The sequence below is a fragment of the Gorilla gorilla genome, chromosome Y, assembly GCF_029281585.2.
Source record: "Gorilla gorilla gorilla isolate KB3781 chromosome Y, NHGRI_mGorGor1-v2.1_pri, whole genome shotgun sequence".
NCBI classification, from domain to species: domain Eukaryota; kingdom Metazoa; phylum Chordata; class Mammalia; order Primates; family Hominidae; genus Gorilla; species Gorilla gorilla.
The window spans coordinates 19,282,261-19,303,099 of NC_073248.2; the positions used below are offsets into that span (position 1 = coordinate 19,282,261).

The 20,839-nt window shown below is 37.2% G+C and overlaps 1 pseudogene; it reads left to right on the forward strand.

The window, feature by feature from the left end:
* Positions 1-20,839, forward strand: part of LOC129530205 (centriole and centriolar satellite protein OFD1-like) — an 812,440-nt pseudogene that overhangs the window by 61,858 nt on the left and 729,743 nt on the right.

A 20,839-nucleotide genomic window follows, 5' to 3' on the forward strand; every position in this document is an offset into this window, starting at 1 on the left:
CATAGACACACACACATACACATATCCTGTAGAGAAGAGGTGCCATTCACACCAGGCCTCAAGGTCTGAGAGGAAGCTGAGCAGGCTGGGCTTTATGCAAATTAGCACCAGGTATCACCAGGTAAGCACTAGAGACAGTTGAAATGACACTTGGAAGGGCTACAGATGCCTTTATTCAGTGCATGTAGTTAACATGGTAGCCGGTCCTGGGCGTAGTTACAGATGATGCCCAGCCCCGACTGTGAGCAGTCATCTGTGTCAACAAAAGGAAAAAGTTTTGTTAGAGCTGGGGGTGTCCTTTTCCTGGGCTGAAATGACTAAAGTTAACAGGAGGTGGAACTGTCTGACCATGATATGAAGAAGAAATTCACAACTTGGAATGTAATCTTACACCAATGTAATTATTTCTTTAAAAATATAGTTTTAAAATAACACCTCAGTTACAGGTTGAAGTGTCTTCTCTCCGAAATTCCTTTATTGATGTCCAAAGGGGCAGTACCATAGAATGTGGCCTCACTGAGAAAGAGAGTTTACATGTACATGTCATTATTTCAGAAGAGGTCATTTTAGAGTGGGGTGGGCCCCTAATAAAACCACTCGTGTATATAGAAAAAGGGAACATTTGGAGATGCACACAGGGAGAAAAATGACACAGGAAGACTGGAGTTACATTGCCACAAGCCAGGGAAATTCCAGAAGCTGAGAGATAAACCAAACAGATATTTACCTGAGGGCCCACATAGGAAGCATGGCATCACTGACACTTTGATTTTAGACAGTGGCCCTCAGAAATGAGGCAATAAATTTCTGCTGTCCAAAGCCACTAAATTTTTGGTACTTTGTTACAACAGGCACAGGAAACAGAGAGAGCCTCCTCGCCAAGGAAGCTGTTCCCAATCCTGGGCTGGAAGAGGGTGGCCAAATGCCCCAAAATCCCTCAGACATCTAAAGCATGTTTTACTTCACTCATATCATCACAACAAACCTAAGTGAATCCTTAGATAAATGGATGTTTTTCTATCTCAATCCCACAGTGGTTTCTTTTACAATAATGATCAATACTGAAAGATCAAGAGTAAATTGTGAAAATGCCTTAACGAGGTGAATGGTAGCAGGAGAAAGAACTAAAATCAATATATGCAACAAATTATTTTTATGTGTTCTCCTTTGTTTACTAGAGGGCCAGTGGAGTGCACAGAACATATATACAAATAGCTGTATCCCAGAAAGCAATACTGCTACAACTATTGGAAACAAGTTTTAATGAGTAGTGTTCTCATAATATGAAAAAATAATGTCACAACAACACCTGTCATATAATTCTGTCTATCATATTTTGGTGACAGGTCCTCAATAGTTGAAAAATATCACACACATAAACATTATACATTGCAAGTAACTTACCATGTCAGTTCCTTAAAGGTCATTAAATCTGACTTGGGTGCTTGAGAGAAACAGTGCAAACATGACAGCAACATATTAGAAACATAAATTGGAAAGGACTGGGCTCTTATATAAAAAATCTACCAGCCTGTTTCCTCCAAATGGCAACATGTTCTCCAGCCAAGCCTGCTTTCTGGAAACATTGTTGACAAGAAAGTCAGGTGTCATCACCTCTGGTGCTGCTTTTGATCTCCCTGTGCACGGCCATGGTGGTCACTGGGGAGGAAAGCATGCACGTATGACCCAGCCAGGAAGTGCTGCTAGGGGTCCCTGAAGGTCTTTTTTACCCCATAGGTCCTGATGAGAAAACGGGATTCATGAAAACTGCCTAAATATTCATGGATGACATTTCAAGGCCACAACTTGCTACATGTGGACTAGGTTTTTAAGTGCTGAAGCAGCAGCAATTCATGGTCGGTGACACAGTGAACTGAATATCATGGGAAAGTCAGAGGTCATGCTAGTCTGTGCTGAAATAAAGTATACATAATCAACTCACAGGATACTCCCCAGCTGGCTTCTATCAGGCTCTGGGACTCCAGAGTAAGCCTTATTTAATTGTGTTGGATTTCATTTAAATTATGTTACACTATATTATTACAATAGAATAAAAATTCTTATGAAATTTAAGCTTCCACATGTACTTTGGATTCTGCCTTCCCAGCTGGCAAAACCTCCCTTTCAAAAACTGGATTATCATGGTGGCCAACAATTACAAAGTAGAAGCTCCTAGACATGGTCTTAAATATGTGGCTCCTGATGAAGTAAAAAATAGTATATGTTTTTAGCAGTCAATACTGAAATTTAAATGTGACTAATGGGAAGTGTAAAATTCTTCTTTTGTTTTGCTTTCTAACTTAAACCTGAATGATGCCAGTAAACTTGTCACCATTTCCCGCATACTAGTGAAGATACGTAGCTTCTGGAATAAACAAAGCATAAAACTGATATTTCTTGTAGAATCCTATGTGTTTCCATAAGAAAACTAAAAGATCCCTAAGATAAAATCACAGACAACATTCTCATGATCTGAAAGCATGGCACATTCAGCTCAAGGGACCCTGAGTGTCTAGTGGACTTGGACTCCACTTGGACTGGACCAGTTAGCAGAAGCACTGACACTTAAAAAAAGCTTAACAGAGGTAGATGGTAAGTTAAGGACCATCGAGTGGTGAGAAGATGAAGGAATTAATTAGCTTGCCTTAGAAATTTCCATAAGACATCCGTTGGCGGAAGATAAAACCAACTATCCCTCCTGTCACTCACAGAAAAAAGAGAGGCTATGTAGCCCTTTTTGCTCCATTTGTCTTCTTTCTACTTGAACTATGTGTACTATAAATATATGTCCTTGCTAATAAAAGAGACTATGATATGCCTCGTCATACACCAATTTCTAAGAAAGAAAGTTTCGTATTCTATAAAAGATGGAAGAAATAATCCATAAAGGAAAACATTCTGAGGCACTGAGAGATCTTAAAACTAAGTTTAACAGATTAGGGCAGGTGTGGTTGGTCATGCCTGTAACCCCAGCACATCGGAGGGCTGAGGCAGGCAGCCTGCTTAAGCCCAGGAGTTTGAGACCAGCCAAGGCAACAACATGAAAGAAGAAATACATCTCTACAAAAAATACATCACTACAGAAATACTAAAACTTTCTGGGTGAGTTGGTGTGTGCCTGTAGTCCCAGCTACTCTGGAGTCTGACAGGGGAGAATCACCTGATCCCAGCAGGGCTCCAGGCAGCAGTAAGCTGAAATACCCTGACCAAAAAAAAAAAAAAAAAAAAAAACAAAAAACAACAACAACAACAACAACAACAACAAAATCAACATATTAACAAAAGAAATAAATCTATGAGAAACGGGAAAATATAAGCGATTTCATTTCTTCTAGTTCAGATAATTAAAATATAGATGAATGATGGATGGGTGGGAACGTGGGTGGATATAATCAATGGGAACCCATCTGTGTGTATTTTTAACACAAGGGATTTAAAATCCAACGAAGTTAGTTTCTATATAGCTCTGCTACTTACTTGCAATGTGACCAGAGGGAGCCCATCATCTATTGTTGGTCTTCTCCTTTATGGAATAGTGGTAACTTTGTAGCACCTTCCAGTAAAGTACCCAGCACAATGTCTGACTCACAGGACATGCTCAATTAATATTATCTAGAATAACATGGAAGACCAAATTCACACTGATATGTGGTGACTAGTAAAATTCTCAACATGGCGTGGAAATTGAGTAAACAAGGAGTTAGTCAGACTCCTGGAAGATACATCTGAGGTGGGTTAGAAGACAAGTCTCATGAAGCCTCACCGGGCCTTCAGCTGATTCACATACACACAATGAAATCAGAAGAAACATGATATGTACTTGCTAATGAATGACAAATTTTATAAAGAAAATCAAGGCACAGCTGCCATGACTGACATACCTGCATTGGCATGAGTGTGTATTCATGGTCTGCTCAATTTTTCCATTGATTAAAATAGGGTCCTTTGAAGAATTTCCAAGGAACACTTGTCCCAGAGACCCTGAGGAGGTAGCTACACAGAACTACATTTTATCAAGAAAATCAAGGCACAGCTGGCGGTTTTAAATTTAGAATTGGAGGGTTGTATATATGGCCGGGCAAGTGAGGAGACTTGGGAGGAAGCTGACGATGGAAGAAAGCTGGCACCTGATGACTCAGGAGTACACAAGTGCCCTTCATCGGGGACAGGTGGAAATGAAGTCTCCTTGATGTTCCTTAAAACCTCTTTCCCCACTAGGACATTCGGGGCTCCCCCAGAGGCCACTGGTCTTTTTTCAGTTGTCCACCTTCCCTCTATCCCCCAGGTAAGTTGTAACCATTTTGTCTTCTAGTCCAACTTGCTCCCTATGTCTGATGTGTTGAGTTAAGATGAGCTGTGCAAAAAACGACACCAAATGTTGAAGGATTGGGGTGTACTGGGCACACTCAAAGTGTCGGATTTAGGTTTATCTGTTCCATATCTTTTAAAAGTGTAACCTGTAACAGGTAGTTCACATTTAAATTCACCCAGTGTTTTTCAGTTTGATACTCTATAATGAAATATTACAGTCTCTTTGAAACCACTGAGAAAATGTTGCATTTGAGTCACATTAAAGGAGAATATTCAAATAATTAATTGAGATGACAATAAGGAGTAGAAAGCATTTATGTAATGATCACAATTTAATAAGATTGGGCCTGTTTTATAAATTGGCTTACAGGTTCCTAAACTAACAAAAGGGTTTGTAATACATTTGGATGAGGGACATTGACACCATATAGAAAATACTAGTGTACCATTTTAATAGTTTGGGGAACGAATACTTTCATCTTTAAACTCTAGTGAAATGCCTGAATATTTCCTTTGAACAGCACATATCTGGTAGTATAGTTTATATTTGGATTAAGAGCTAGGAATTGGATTAGCTCAACGTGTTTTCATTGCAATATGCATTTCAAAGGCATATTTTACATTTAAAATGTATATATGCTCTGTATATATCCATTTTAAATTTAAATTATATGGTGTGAGCATTTCTCTGTTTCCTTAAAAGTTTCTTGAAATGCCCTTTCTTAGTGGAAACAGGCTGATCTTTGGAAATTTTTGTAACATACATAGCAGTCCCTTGTTGTTGAATATTTTGGTTATATTTTCCAGCATTCCACAGAGGTGTGATGAACTGGCGGAATTTTTTCCTATACTTCATATCCCAAGTGTAAGCTGGTGAAATGGGTTTCTAGGGAAGTGAAGTGAAGAGTCTGCAAATGGGTTAGTTTCACGTGGAAGCTGAGGAAAGAAATACTTTTCTAGAACACACTGGCCTTCTTTTCTCACTTGTGCAGGGGAAGGTTCCTAATTTCTGGTCATGGATCTAGAAACATTATGGAAGTAAAAGGGAGTTGTCTAATGAATGTACTACATCTGGTATATCTCTTCTGAGACAATCGTACTGAGATTTTTTTCCCTTGCCTGATTTCCTTCTTTATTTCCTTCCTTCCTTCCTTCTTCCTTTCTCCTTTCCTTCCTTTCTCCCTCCCTCACTTCCTTCCTTCTTTCCTTCATTCCTTCCTTCTTTCCTTCTTCTCTTTCTTCATTTCTTTCTTTCTTTCTTCCTTCCTTTCTCTCTTGCAAGACGCAAACTCAAAACCAGCTAATTCATGAGCGGTTGCACCCTGTATTGAATGGAGAATTGCAACCTCAGTCCATTTCATGTCAAAGGAACTCCCTCTTACTAGCAGCCTCTAATTCTTTAGTGGCTGATAACTTACAAAAGATGCTGCTATGACTATTCACTTTCTGTTTTTTTTTTCCAGAAATTGTTTAGCAAAATAAAAGCTAACATATTTCCTTTTCTGTTTCTGAACTTTTTATTGACAGTTTCTTCTTCGCTGACTGTAACATGCTGCATTACAGTGGATTGCTTTTAAGCTAGGTCCATTTCTCATTCCTCTTGGAGTTTACATTGTACCTGCATATAATGCATTTGTTATATAACAAGTGGGTAGTAAATTTGAAATTGATTTCTTGGTATCACATTTAGTCTTTGGTAAAATTGTGATCTACAATCTCTAAATGTTTAAGAGCTAAAATTGATTTATCTATATTCTGTGTTGTTTGATAAGACTCTGCCAACCTGCTGAATGTCTGCTCTGAGCTTGGCACTGTGATATGCACACAACAGATGTTTTGTCTGTCACACATGAGGAACCAGGCTGTGGAGAAGTGAATTAAGTAACTTAAATGATTTAATTCTTAAAAACCTGTAAAGTTTCCAAATAATAAAAAGACTTTCATCCTATTTTTAGTATATTTCTAATTATTTAACTATATTTCTTCACTATTATTGTTGAACATTCGTCCCACTTTATTATTTTAAAGGTAGAGGCAGCAAACTTTTCCCTGTAAATATAGGGGCATGTGTGTGTGAGTTTGTGTGCATGTTTCATAGACTTTGCTTTTCAGAGAAGTTTTTAGTTCACAGTGAGGTTGATGGAGATGTACAAAGAACTCCTATACACCCACTGCCCCTACACATGCACAGTCTCTCCCACTGTCACATTTTGCATCAAGGTGGTACATTTGCTGCAATTGATAAACCTACCTTGACATGTCATTATTGCCCAAAATCTATAGTTAACATTAAATTTCACTCTTGGTGGTGTGTATATATTTTTTACTTTCTTTATGTTGTCTATAATTATATAAAGATTTCCTATTCCAAAGTTTTAAGAACACGAGAAGCTTAGTATCATATTTATTTTCTTTGAGATGGAGTATCACTCTGTTGCTCGGGCTGGAGTGCAGTGGCATGATCTTGGTCTGCAAACTTCACCTCCCGAGTTCAAGTGATTATCCTGTCTCAGCCTCCCAAGTACCTGGGATTACAAGCACTTGCCCAAGCACCTGTCTAATTTTTGTATTTCTACTAGAGGTGGGTTTTCACCATCCTGGCCAGGTTGGTCTCACACTCCTGATCTCAAGTAATCCATTTGCCTCGGCCTCCAAACATGCTGGGATTACAGATGTGAGCCACAATGCCTGGCCTTAGTACAGTATTTGAATGAAAACTTTAAGTATGCTGAGTTTCTTCATGAGCAACCAAATTTTACTTACCGGCATTATGAATATATTTGTATATGTATTTAATTTTTAGTAGCAGGGTCTCGCTCTGTCACCAAGACTGAAGTGCAATGGCATATTCTCAGGTGACTGCAACATCTGCCTCCCAGATTCAAGCAATTATACTACTACACACTTTCAGGCAGCTGGGATTACAGGTGCACACCACATTCTGCTATTTTTTTTTTTTGGTAGACTGTGTTTCGTATGGTGGTGAGTGTTGTTTCAAATCATGAGCTCATGTATTCTGCCCGTTTAGCCTGCCCAAGAGCTGTAATTATAACTGTAGGGCAGTGTGCCATGCCTGAAATTCATTTTTGATACATCTTTCTCTAACTTTCTAATCACTCTATACTTCTACTTATTGTGTATTTACCAATTGTATAGTTGTTATAACAGGAATTAATCCCACTCAAACAACTTAATGGCTTCTGCTAATATACATTACCCATTCAAATATTTTATTTAAAGGAAATCCAGTTGAAAACACGTCAGTGTTCTCAGACTAGACATAATTACTGATACATGCTGTAGTAGGAATATATATAAACAGCTGTCCAAAATGTCTGTTTAACAGTATTGTAAGTGCAGTTCAATTATGATTTTAAGGACAGTGAAAATTTGGTTTGTTTACATTTTTCAACACTACTTTTAAAAAATTGTAATTGAATGAACTTTGATGTAAAATACTTAGAGGTTAAGTACATGATCAAGAAAAACTTTTTATTATTTTGACCTCAATATGATTTGTAATTTAACAGTGTAAGAAAGAGCTTTAATTTTGCTTTGTTAGCATGGTCATAATCTTACTTTTTCTGAAAGGTGTCTCTTAATCTCATATTCATAAACATATTATATTGTGTCATTTAAACACCACTATAAAACTATGTCTGATTAGTAACCTTTTATTTTTTTAAGGTATTTACTTTGCAGCATTGATTACACTCAATAAAAAATCACCCTACTTCCAGTTTCTAGAAATCATTGTTAGATTACTTAGTTTCTATAATCTACTTTGGTTTGTTAACGATAACTGAATAGCTTTATAAAGGTAAAATGTTTTATTTTAACAGGTCTCAGGATTTGATACAGAAAATCAAAAAGGTAGAAGCATGCAACTTTGTAAACTATTGCAAAATTTTTCTGTGTACTTTTTCTTATAAAAGAATTAAGCTAATTTTGAGGAAGAAGAGTAAGAAATTTAAGTTGATTTAAATTACGTGTTTTTCCTTACTGACCATATCTTGCTTTTTAAACAATAGTTCACATGTTCTGCAGGTCATTATTCCCGTATTTTCATTTTTGTAATAACTTTTATATAGTCAAATAAGAAAACTTCAGACAGTACCAAGGGTCCTACAGACACTGAGAGATACTGCTTGTAAAAATATCCACTGTTGGGAACACTTCTTAAAAAAAAACAAAACCCTCAAAAAACTGACTTTTAAGCCAATTGTCTTGTATAATAAGTATGCCTCTCATGTACAACTGATAGACCATTAAATGTATTAATATGTCATTAAAGAAGAAAATACATGTTTAGTAATATGTAATATTCCTTTTATTCTTAAATGTTTGCACAGATCTGATTAATTGACTAAATTTTGGCCTTTATATAAAACTTTTATGAAGTTTGTAACTACTGTGGGTTCCAGATCATTGGTTAGACTTGATAATGGGCTTTGTAGCATAAACATAAGCTGGCAACTTGCACTTTATTCTAAGTTATCCCTTAGGTCTTTTAAAATAATCTGTGCATTAGTAATAGTCTTTTTTTGTTGCTACCCCCTTGGGATTTTGTCTGTTGCATGCATTTCTATCATCCCCACAGAGACATTTATTCATTCATCCATTGATTCAGAACTTAATCATTTGAGTACATACTTTCTGCCAGCCATTGAGTCCGTGACTTAATTGCCAACTTTCATTGTAATAATGTTAGCAGAAGATACACAAATTGAACAAGACTTTCTAGGCTGCCTGCACACTAGACCATCCCTACTGAAATTCAGTATGGTAAGTGATTCTATATTCTGTGCTCTAAGCATGATCCAGAGTAACTCTTTTTGATGGTGGAAATGTCTTTATCTATACTGTTTAATGTGGTAGCTGCTAGTCTCATGTGGCTATTGAGCAATTGAAATGTAGCTAATATAACTGAATAAATTTTTAATTTACATTTAGTTAGCTACATATGCCCAGTGACTACCATAATGAACAGCATAATTCTAAAGTATATAGCAGGTATCTATTACTTAATTGTTACTTCAAAAGAAAATGGATGGCTTCAAGTGATATTAAGGAATAATCTATGGGCCAGGAACAATGCCTCAGGCTTGCAATCCCAGGAGTTTGGGAGGCTGAAGGAGGAGGACCACTGAAGGTCTAATGTTTTAAATCAGCCTGGCCAGAAGAGTGAAACCCCATCTCTACCAAAAATTCAAAAATTTGTGAGGTGTGGTGGCAAGTGCCTTTTTTCCCTGCTACTCTGCAGGCTGAGGCATGATAACCACTTGAACTTGGGAAGTGAAGTTTGTAGTGTGCTGAGATGACATGACTACACTCCAGCCTGGGTGACAAAACTAGATGCCATTTTACTCCCCACCAAAAAAAAAAAAGAAAAGGAAAGAAAAGAAAAAGAAAGAAAGAAAGAAGAAATAAACAAAGACAGAAAGACAAGAAAGAAAGGAAAGAAAGAAAAGAAAAGAAAGAAAGAAGAGAGGAAGAAGGAAGGAAGCAAGGGAAGGAGGAAGGAAGGAAGGAAGGAAGGAAAGAAAAAATAAAGAAAATAAAGGAAGCTTTTGTAGCACTTCTTACATGGTGACACCAGCTTCGAGGATCTGTCTCTTGCAGACACTTGACCCCACAATGGATGCATGAAGTACACTGACACACAGACATTCTGCATTGCCAGTCCAGCAGAAGCTGAGTTTCTGAGCCACTTACAGACTCCAGTAGAGTTTTGTGAACAGTTGCAACTGTTGTCCTGACCAGCCACTGAGACTCGCATTTATCGGTAAAGTTTAATTGACAAAGACTTGAGTAAGTGAAACTGGGGGTAATTGACATTGTGGACTTCCCGAGTGGAAAGCGCTTAAGCACACATGGTATATCAAAGGTGAGTCTTAAGACCATGTGAGTAAGCAAGCTAGCTAGATAACTTCCCCACATTCATTTGTTATTACGTTAATTTATTTAACTAAAAGTAAAGCAGGTTACCTTCAACCATATCTATAACTGAAGTTATGCTAACTCTCTGACCTTCCAAGATGGCTTGTGGCTATTTCTATAACTATCTAATATTTTTCCCACCAGCCTGACTGAGCCCCCAACATGAAAGAATCTATATACTTACTATATTACATTATCCTTAAAAATAGTTTTTCCATCTTTACACAGTCTCTTTGACTATATCCGGTTTACAAAAACATCTGGCTGTCAAACCTTACTGGCTTTACCTAGCATCCTGGTAAAATTTCTGAAAGTCAGAAAAATGATGAGTAAGAAACATGTGAGTCATCCTAGTACCAAAATCTGGATAGAACACTTAGCTAACAATAAAATAGTTTCTGGTAAAACAAAATTATTTTAAAAAGTGGTGGCTTCCAATTAAACAACAGAAAACTTATAGGGAGATATATTGTACAGAACTCTGTTCTGTGCTCTGACTCAGACACCTGTGATCTGATCTTATCCTAGTATACCTACACTCAGGGGATGTTAAGCTGTTGAATAGTCACAATACTCTCCTCCTAGATTCTAGTCACCCATTCTTCCCACTCTTAATATTTCCTTTGAGAGATAAAGATACACAGATAGTGATATGCACAAAATTTGGATGAGGAAAGAAAATTTGGACATTGGCCCTTTGCTTTTAGAAACTTAAAATTCTATCTATAATTGGCAAAGAATAGACACATACATCAATGGGAACAGAAATAGAGAATCAAGAAATAGATTCACACAAATATTGTCAATTGATTTTTCAAACAATGGAGCAATGCAATTCAATAGAGGAAAGATAGTCTTTTCAAAGTGTGGTTCTGGAACCATTGAATATTCACATGCAGGGAAATGAACCATAGGCCTGCAGGGAAACGAACCATAGGCCTAAATGCAAATTGCAAAACTATAAAATTTCCAGGTAAAAACAAGAGAAAGTCCATGTGATCCTGAGTTTTGTGATATATGATATATAAAAGATAAATGAAAAAACAAATAGATGCTTAATTGAAATTAAAAGCATCACTCTGGAAGACACTGTTAAGAGAATGAAAATGACCCACTGTCAAAACCCATGAAGTTTACATCACCAAGAGTAAACATTAATGTTCACAAATTTTGGTCTGGTGATTTCTGCATGGAATGCAGACTGTGACAAAACAATCTAACTGTAATCCCCTCACTTAGAGGATGGGGATGGTAATAAGGTGTTGAGCTGACTAATGATTTTAGTTTCAAGAAACTAAAAATTTCTAAATAATTTATGCTTCTGGTTTAAAACAAAGTTTCAGGCTATTCAGAAGGATATAAAGTGAAAAGAAACTAGCAATTTCTGCTCATTTTGTCTAATCTCACTCACCACTGATAACTTGAATTTTTTATTTTATTTTATTATTATTATACTTTAAGTTTTATGGTTCATGTACACAATGTGCAGGTTAGTTACATATGTATACATGGGCCATGCTGGGGTGTAGCACCCATTACTCGTCATTTACCATTAGGTATATCTCCTACTGCTATCCCTCCCCCCTCCCCCCACCCCACAACAGTCCCCAGAGTGTGATGTTCCCCTTCCTGTGTCCATGTGTTCTCATTGTTCAATTCCCACCCATCAGTGAGAAAATGTGGTAGTTGATTTTTTGTCCTTGCGACAGTTTACTGAGAATGATGGTTTCCAATTTCATCCATGTCCCTACAAAGGACATGAACTCATTTTTTATGGCTGCATAGTATTCCATGGTGTATATGTGCCACATTTTCTTAATCCAGTCTATCATTATTAGACATCTGGGTTTGTTCCGAGTCTTTGCTATTGTGAATAGTCCCACAATGAACATACGTGTGCATGTGTCCTTATGGCAGCATGATTTATAGTCCTTTGGGTACATACCCAGTAATGGGATGGCTGGGTCAAACGGTATTTCTAGTTCTAGATCCACACTGTCCACAAGTTGCCACACTGACTCCCACAATGTTTGAAGTAGTTTACAGTCCCACCAACAGTCTAAACGTGTTCCTATTTCTCCACATCCTCTCCAGCAACTGTTGTTTCCTGACTTTTTAATGATTGCCATTCTAACTGGTATGAGATGGTATCTCATTGTGGTTTTGATTTGCATTTCTCTGATGGCCAGTGATGGTGAGAATTTTTTCATGTGTTTTTTGGCTGCATAAAGGTCTTCTTTTGAGAAGTGTCTGTTCATGTTCTTCACTCACTTTTTGATGGGGTTGTTTGATTTTTTTCTTGTAAATTTGTTTGAGTTCATTGTAGATTCTGGATATTAGCCCTTTGTCAGTTGAGTATGTTGTGAAAATTTTCTCCTATTTTGTAGGTTGCCTGATCACTCTGATGGTAGTTTCTTTTGCTGTGCAGAAGCTCTTGAGTTTAATTACATTCCATTTGTCAATTTTGGTTTCTGTTGCCATTGATTTTGGTGTTTTACACATGAAGTCCTTGCCCATGCTTATGTCCTGAAGGGTAATGCCTAGGTTTTCTTCTCTGGTTTTTATGGTTTTAGGTCTAACGTTTAAGTCTTTAATCCATCTTGAATTAATTTTTGTATAAGATGTAAGGAAGGGATCCAGTTTCAGCTTTCTACATATGGCTAGCTAGTTTTCCCACCACCATTTATTACATAGGGAATCCTTTCCCCATTGCTTGTTTTTGTCAGGTTTGTCAAAGATCAGATAGTTGTAGATATGTGGCATTATTTCTGAGGGCTCTGTTCTGTTCCATTGATCTACATCTCTGTTTTGGTACCAGTACCATGCTCTTTTGGTTACTGTAGCCTTGTAGTATAGTTTGAAGTCAGGTAACATGATGCCTCCAGCTTTGTTCTTTTGGCTTAGGATTGACTTGGTGATGCGGGCTCTTTTTTGGTTCCATATGAACTTTAAAGTAGTTTTTTTCCAATTCTGTGAAAAAAGTCATTGGTAGCTTGATGGGGATGGCATTGAATCTATAAATTACCTTGGGCAGCATGGCCATTTTCACAATATTGATTCTTCCTACCCATGAGTATGGAATGCTTTTCCATTTCTTTGTATCCTCTTTTATTTCATTGAGCAGTGGTTTGTCATTCTCCTTGAAGAGGTCCTTCAGGTCCCTTGTAAGTTGGATTCCTAGATATTTTATTCTCTTTGAAGCAATTGTGAATGGGAGTTCACTCATGATTTGGTTCTCTGTTTGACTGTAATTGGTTTATAAGAATGCTTGTGATTTTTGTACATTGATTTAGTATCCTGAGACTTTACTGAAGTTGCTTATCAGCTTAAGGAGATTTTGGGCTGAGTCAATGGGGTTTTCTAGATATACAATCATGTCTTCTGCAAACAAGGACAATTTCACTTCCTTTTTTCCTAATTGAATACCCTTTATTTCATTCTCCTGCCTAATTGCCCTGGCCAGAAATTCCAACACTATGTTGAATAGGAGTGGTGAGAGAGGGCATCCCTGTCTTGTGCCAGTTTTCAAAGGGAATGCTTCCAGTTTTTGCCAGTTCAGTATGATATTGGCTGTGGGTTTGTCATAGATAGCTCTTATTATTTTGAGATACGTCCCATCAACACCTAATTTATTGAGAGTTTTCAGCATGAAGCATTGTTGAATTTTGTCAAAGCCTTTTCTGCATCTATTGAGATAATCATGTGGTTTTTGTCTTTGGTTCTGTTTATATGCTGGATTACATTTGTTGATTTGTGTATATTGAATGAGCCTTGCATCCCAGGGATGAAGCCCACTTGATCATGGTGGATAAGGTTTTTGATGTGCTGCTGGATTCGATTTTCCAGTATTTTATTGGGGATATTTGCGTCAATGTTCATCAAGGAATAACGGGCTCTGAAATTGTGGCAATAATCAATAGCTTACCAACCAAAAACAGTCCAGGACCAGATGGATTCACAGCCCAATTCTACCAGAGGTACAAGGAGGAACTGGTACCATTCCTTCTGAAACTATTCAAATCAATAGAAAAAGAGGGAATCCTCCCTAACTCATTTTCTGAGGCCAACATCATCCTGATACCAAAGCTGGGCAGAGACACAACCAAAAAAGAGAATCTGAGATAACCAGAATTTCAACAATTTTGTTTCTTGGTTATTTTTGTAGAATCGTTTGTGTTTAAAACTCTATGTATTTCTAATTAAAACACACAATCAAATAAAATTATATTATAGATCCTGTAGGCAGTTTGCTTTTTCTATCCACCAATATATATACCTGTAGCAGTATATTGAGACTAATTATTTTTAAAGTAAATATTTAACCCCCTACTGAAGGAAATTTAGCTGTCTTCTTGTTTGCTTTTTCCCAATAGAGGTAACCAATATACAGGGTGCACCCTTTGTGTGCTTGTACAAATATAGCTGTGTGAATTCATAGAATTGGAATGAGTAGATAAAAAGGCACTTGCATTTTGAATATATGTAAGCACTGACACATTTCTCTTCCAAGTGTATCAGCATAGTTATACTTCCACTCCATTGCCAACATTAGCGTTAACAAAGTTTTAATCTTAGTGGTGTTACAGGGAAAATAATGGTTTCTTTTTTGCTAATTTGCATTTATGATTTTCTTCACATTTATTCAACATCTGATAATCTTGCTCATCTTTGAGCCATTTTACTTTTTATTTTTCCTACAATCTGTCCATGTTTTCCCCCATTTTTCAGTTTTTTTTATTTTAACTGATTTGTAAGAGCTGTTTAACAATATTAAAATGTCATCACTTTAGTCCTGGTTGTGCCTCCATATTGTTGCAACTACTTTTCCAGTGTATTATTTATCTTTATCTTATGCCATATGTAAATTTGTTATTTATATGTAGTGAGATTGATAAATATTTCTCCTTATTCCTTTCAGGTTTTATATCATGCTTGGGAAAGACTTTTTTAAGATTTATTCTTAAAAGCTATAACCAGACAAAGTGGCTTATTCTTGTGATCCCAGCACACTGTGATGCCCAGGAAGGAGGATCACTTGAGGCCATGAGTTTGAAATCAGCCAGGAAGGCAACATACCGAGACCCTCTCTCTCTAAAAAAAAAAAAAAAAAAAAAAAAAAAAAAAAAAATAGCTGGGCCTGGTGCATTGTGGTAAATTCCTGAGCATTTTCATCATACAGAAAAGTTGAAACAATTCTGGTCAACACTTACATACCTACCACCTAGATTCTACTAATACATTTGTGTTATATATGCTTTATCATTTTAATCTGTGCATCTATTCATCTTACTTTTTTTTTGGTATTTCAAAGTACATTGCAGGCAGCGATAGGTTCCCCTAAGTATACTTTTTACTTTCGAACCAGAAATCTGGCCTCTTACACACCTGACCATGCTTCTGTGTCCTAATTTGGCCTGCTATATTTTCATAGTTGAGAACCTTCAGCTACTTGACCAATTGGCAGATGCTTATCCTCAGCATATAAAGCTTGAGTCTTTAGAAGTAAAGCTAAATGAATATAAGAGAGAAATAGAAAAACAACTTCCAGCAGAAATGTGTCAAAAGGTAATCTGTACCTTGTTACAGTTAACAAGAGTCATATTTTTGTTTGTCATCTAAAGATTTAATCTTAGGTATGTTAAAAATATACCTGGAATTTTTAATAAAAAATAGGGTACTTCACTGTTGCACATATCAATTTTTTCTTATGAGATTTGTTTATCCCTTTTGTTTGAGTCCTACAAATACAGTAAATGATATAAAACTGTAGATTAAATAAATATAACATATTTGGACAGAGCATTGATATGGAGCCTAGTGGTGGAGAGAGGATCTGTTGCTTTTCTAATAGTATAGTGATTGGGACTTTTATATTTTTGTAATCAATTTGCAGTTGAAGTTTTATGGAAGTGATAAGAGAGTATGAGAAGGAATTAGCTATGTTCTGAAGTGATTTTGAGAGAGCTTGTCAAGCAGAATCTGAAGCCCTCAATCTTCAGGAAAAGTGTATCCTTGAGAGAAATCAAAAGCACCAAGAGGTGGTATTTATGAATATTTTACTGGGTGGCTACTTCCTACAGCTATTACAGGGTTGACTCAAGATCCAGGAATGAGATGTTGCAATTGATGGAACAAAGCCCCAGATGAGCAGTACGGACTGTGGCTAACAGTGCAAAAAAACAAGGACAATGGACCTTGAAAAGGATACATAGATTTGTGTCCTTTGAGACTAGTGGAAAGGAAAGCATTGCAGAGGTGACAAGTCAACTTGGAATTATGAGAAACACACCATAAAAATGCTTCATCTTCTCAGGCCAATTAAGGAGATAGGTCATGAGTTTTAGGAGCAGCTCAGAGGTGCAGAGTAGCTCATGTGGGTAAGGTAAGAACAGCTCTTTAAAGCAGAGCAGACTGGTTACCTGTACTGATGGCCCAGCTTTGGTTACAGTAACCTGGGATTGAGAGAGACAAAACCACATGTTTATAGTTGAGTTTTCTGTTCTAGATCTAGGGAGAAATTTTAAGGCTCTCTCTCTGCTGCCCTTTTCAGTGAGGGTGGAGAGATGGAGATACTTGGGAAGTGGAGCTTTGCAGAACATAATTCATTTTCCTTGAGAAAGTCAGAGTATTTAATTGAAGATTATATCATTCTCCTGTGTAGTGAGGGTAAGCAGAGGAGAGGGCAGGTGGCTGGTAACCTTTGGGGAAAGGGAGGGTTAAGTGGTAGTCTCAGTGATCAAGAACTAGATCTGAAGAGACTGACAGGTGCAAGAATAACGATGGTCCAGGAGTGCGGAATTGCAGAATGAGGTTTCAGGTGGAGACTGGAAATCAAAAGCAGTAGGCTGTCATTGGATGGAGCCATGGAAATGAGCAAGAGTAAATATTCCTGGGGTGAAGGATTCACCAGAGTCCCCAGGGTCATCAATGTGGCCATTTGATCTCATCACCAGGAAAGTAACTGGAAAGGAGATTAAGACGATGAGGAATGACAAGGAGTTTTAGTTGGCAAGTGGGATTGGATATACTCCTTTAGGTAATCTTATTCCTTTTCCAAGTGTGTGTTTTAGAAGAGACAGGATTTACAGCAGTATTTCAAACATACATCTACAACAGCTACTGACAGATGTTAAAAGTAGGAAGGCTTCCCCCTAGTTCCCACTCTTGCTTGGAACTTCTCAATGAGACATAGCTCTTTAATACTAAGGGCACCAGCTCTAAAATTTTCTATAACATTTCTGGAAATTTAGGGCTTGCTTCAGCTATAAAATGGAATTTTGGATGCACAGATCTTAGAGATGATTAGATTGTGTTTAGACTAGTAACTTCATCTTCAAGATAGTTGACCGACTAGAATTCTGTTTATTCAACTGCCAGGATCTGAAGTCTTTGAGGGAGACTGTCCTTCTCATAAAAACCACTATGCCTGTATTTCCTCACCTGGAATATCAATCTCCTTCTCTCCCTGATAAAACCATAGTGTCATTCAAGGCCAAGCTTGGATGTCACCCTTGCGATGCCTTCCCTGACTGCCACTGAGCAACTCATTTAGGTCTCATTCCTGCATGCGGTCTTTATTAAGTTCAGTTATAAATTTATCCTATCATAGTGTGATTGTTTCTCCCTGACTATACTGTGAGGTCTTCAGAGATGAGGACTGTATCTGCCTACATTTTATATCCAGTTCCCAGTATGCTGCTTGATATATGACAGGTAGTTAGTAAATTCTTACTCTGTGAAGACATAAGTGGAAGGTTGGCTCATTCTTTTACAAGTTCATATGAGCTTGCTAACTCTCAGTCATGATGACTCATAAAACTGAAACTTTCAGACAGCAGCACCACTGAAAACCATGGGGATTTCACTCCTTTGGAGTTTTATTTCTGAATGTACATTTTAATTATTTTTTCCTGAAGAACTTACCAAATTTTAGTTAAGGAGGCCAGGTGTGTGGCTCATGTCTATAGATTTAGCACTTTGAGAGGCTGAGATGGTGATTCATTTGATCCCAGAGCTTCAACACCAGCCTGTGCAGCATGGCACAACCCCATCTCTACAGAAAATGTAGCTGAACTTGGTGGTCAGTGTTTGTAGTCTCGGCTACTCAGAAGGCTGAGGTAGGAGGATCCTTTGATTCTGGGATGCAGAGGTTGCAGTTATCCAAAATCACAATGCTGCATTCAAGCATGGGCAACAGAGGAGAACCCAGTCTCAAAAAAAAAAAAAAATACATAAGGGACTGAGAGAAGTTAACTAAGTAGCATAAATTACACAAGGGATGCTAAAAATAAATGGGAAGGTAGTTTAACATAAATTGAAAAAGTAAATATTTATGCAGCTGGAATAGCTAGTTGTGGAATACATTGAAGTGGATTTTTTTTTTTGAGATGAAGTTTTAATCTTTTGCCCAGGCTGGAGTGCAATGGCACTACCTCAGATCATTGCAACCTCTGTCTCCCAGGTTCATGAGATTCTTCTGCCTCAGCCTCCCAATTAGCTGAGATTAGAGATGCCCACCACCATACCAAGTTAATTTTTGTAATTTTTGTTGAGATGTGGTTTCACCATATTGGCCAGTGTAGTCTCAAAATTTGACCTCAGGTTATCGGCCTGTTTTGGTCTCACAAATGACTAGGATTATAAGAGTGAATCAGCATGCCCAACTGAGTTGCAATCATTTGAAGGTGAAATTGTTATTCTGTATTTCTGTACTTTGTTTTCTGGAATTCAGGAAGGAGTGTATTTACTCAAATTTGTTATGCTTTCATTAACTTGCTTGCTAAAGTGTAATGCTTTTTTTTTTTTTAATTTTGAGACAGTCTTGCTCTGTCACCAAGGCTGGAGTGCATTGGCATGATCTCAGCTCATTGCTGTTTGGCCTGCCAAGTTCAAGCAATTCCCTGCCTCAACCTCCTGAGTAGCCTGCCATCATGCCCATCTAACTTTTGTATTTTTAGTAGAGATGGAGTTTTTACCATCTTGGCTGGGTTGATCTTGAACTCCTGACCTCATGACCTTCCTGCCTCAGCCTCCCAAAGTGTTGAGCCACTGTAAGTGGCCAGAATTAATGCTTTTTTACCAGTTGAAATGAGAAACTTTATGCTGAAAGTCTTCTTTTACTTAAAGATATGTATCTGTTAAGAGAAAGAAAAGCAGAGCTGAAGCAGAGAGTTGAAGCTTTTGAATTGCAGGTATGCATGTTTATTTTGGATGTTCAGAATGATGAGATTAAAAAGAATTACTAAATATATGTCTAAATGTTCTAATGTTTATTACCAAGTAGAATTCTTTTTTTGTAAAGGTGATATCACACAGCATTGGAAGTTACACTTTAAGAGAAACAAACGCTAAGGCTGTGCTTTTGAAATGTTAACTATTAAGATGAAAGGCAGAATGAGATGTTATCACCAGGCTACAGTAACATCAAACAGAAAATTTGGAGACACTGTTAATACTTGAACAGATCATATGTTTTAAAGTTAACTTCAGTCCTTCAGGTCTGATAGTTTTGTGTGTTTATATGTTGTGACTGAATTCCAAATATCCAGGCCTGCGTCTTTTACCAGCTCTGTGCTCAAGAAAAGGAAGTATTGTGGTTTGACTTGACTTGTACTGGATGAAACTATTTCTGAATGCTATTCACGTTGTCCAAGTGCTCAGAAATGTTTTATCATTCATATATTATCTGGGATTGACAGCAATCTCACCTGTCTGTGGTTTGCACAAGAAGCCTTCTTTTTTATTGGGAATGTGCTGTTAATTGACACCCATAGAAAATTTAGGGATTTTAGCTAATTAAAGAATTTGTCTCCATCTTATTTAATGTTGTTTTCTCACTTCTCTAGGTTTGAATTTTTTTTTTTTATTTCAGCTTGCTGTGTACCTTACTCTCTTTTTGGGAACAGTGAAAAGGTAAATTAATTGAGATAGAGAAAAAAAGAGAAACAACTTTTGGTCAGAGAGAGTGTGCCACTTTTTTTAACCTCCATTTTCTCTACTCCTTTTCCCTTCTCTCAGCATATATACTAAATCAATGTAGTTTATCTCTCCATGGCTTTCCAGATTACCAGCAGTGGGAGCTAATACCTGGAACCTTTAACTGTTCTTAGACTAGTCAGTGTTTTACAGAACTTCTCAGGATGGCTGAATCTCATCTCCTGTAAATCCACCTCCCTGGCTTAGGAATCGGTGCAATGGGTGATTTGAAGTCTCACTATGAAGATTATTTTATTCTTAAGTATTTGGAAGCCTGGAATGACTCATCTATCTGTTGCCCTCTCTTTTGGTACTTGATCAGTATTCAATCAATAGGTTTTTTTTTGTTTGTTCTGTAGGGTTTTTTTGTTGGTGTTGTTTTGATTTTAAGAGACAGGGTCATGCTATGTTGTCGAGGCTGGTCAGAAACTCTTGGGCTCAAGTGATTCTCCTGCCGCAGCATTCTGCAAAGCTGGGATTATAGCTGAAAGCTACCATACTTGACTAAAGCTGATAGATTATTAAGTGAGAAAAACAAATATTGTACCTTACATATCTATGAGACAATTAATTAAATTCCAGAGTTACAAATGGCATTATAGAAGATTCAAAT